This window comes from Chinchilla lanigera, unplaced genomic scaffold, assembly GCF_000276665.1.
Source record: "Chinchilla lanigera isolate Chin_1 unplaced genomic scaffold, ChiLan1.0 scaffold00032, whole genome shotgun sequence".
In the NCBI taxonomy this organism is placed as follows: Eukaryota; Metazoa; Chordata; class Mammalia; order Rodentia; family Chinchillidae; genus Chinchilla; species Chinchilla lanigera.
The window spans coordinates 23,246,202-23,247,569 of record NW_004955433.1 but is presented as its reverse complement, the minus strand read 5'-3'; positions in this window follow the sequence as shown (position 1 = coordinate 23,247,569).

Below are 1,368 nucleotides of genomic sequence, written 5' to 3'. Positions count from 1 at the left end.
CAATTTCTTTTAAAAAAAATCAGCAGGACCTGTGGCCCACACCTGTAATCCCAGTCCTCTGGGAGGCTGAGGCAGGCGAATCAAGTTAGAGCCTTGCTGGGGCAATTTAGCAAGATTCTGGCTCAAAATTTTTGAAAACTTAAAAAGGACTGGGAGTGTAGCTCAGTGTGAAGGCCCTTCGTTCAATCACCAATACTGCCAAAAAGAAAGTTTTAATCCGTTTCCTTGGTTTTTTATTCCTGCCTTCACTCATCCGGTGTGTCCTTGGCGCTGCCCACTCCTGAGCCTTTTGTTCTGAGATACGCTGTTATCTGGTTTGCATTTCAGCCTTTCTCCAGCCAGTTTAGAGTTCAGCTTTCTTGGGTCTGCTCCATTAATTAACACTTGCACATTTGCTTCCCCACTTCCAATATTTTATTGTGTCTCCTTTCCCTTTCTTTGTTTCTGGTTTTATGCCTTTAAAAATATAAATCCCTCTAGCTGTCATATCACTGGGATTTTGAGAGAAAGCAGAGGCCAGAACCTACATCTAGCCATTCAACTAGTCCCCTGTAACTGGTAGTCTGTCCCCAGTAGCCTGTTGCCTAATACACAGTACTGAAATAGTGAATACTTGTTGATAAAGTATTAAAGTTACTGTTCTCCCATCTTTGAAAATGGGTGGAACCTGCCCTGTGCCCGCCACATAGTTGTGTGACCTTGCAAAAGTCACTTCGGCTTTGGAGCTGTGCCCTCTGTGAAATAGCAATCATACATCCCCTTCAAGTGCCCCGCTTTGTGGCTAGAGCACGGGAAGCTCTGAGTATTTGTGGTGTGGAAGGGTTCAGTATCAGAATGACAGTTCTTAGAAAGTCAGCCTTTTAACTTAAGCTTAAAATTAGCCTTCACACTTGAATTGCAAATTGGTCCCTAATTAATGCCTTCGGGGCAAAATCTCTGTTTAACCTGGCTCGATGCCCCAGAAGTAACGACACCTTTCAGTCAACAGAAGAAATGAGTGTTAGTCACCAGGACCTACTTGGAGAGGGTTCAGGGCTTACACCGCCCGTGTGGGTGCCGTAGCCCCTACTGGCCCTGCACCGCTCACCTCTGCCTGATGCAGAAGTGGCTTGCTGCAGGGCGACCAGCTTGGGATCCCACAAAGGTACGCTGCCTTGTCTATCACAGGCCCACCTCCGGCCTCCTTGGGAAGTCTCCCAGCCTACCTGTACAGGACCACGCTTTATCCAGGAGAGAAAGAGGCAGCGCCTGGGAAAGCGGCTCCATGCCCCCCTCGGCCTACTTTAATGCTTCCCTCAGCCTCCATTCCTCCCGCACCGCACCGCCCCCTTCCCGGGTCCCCAGCCTTCCCGAGCTGGGACAGCCGGC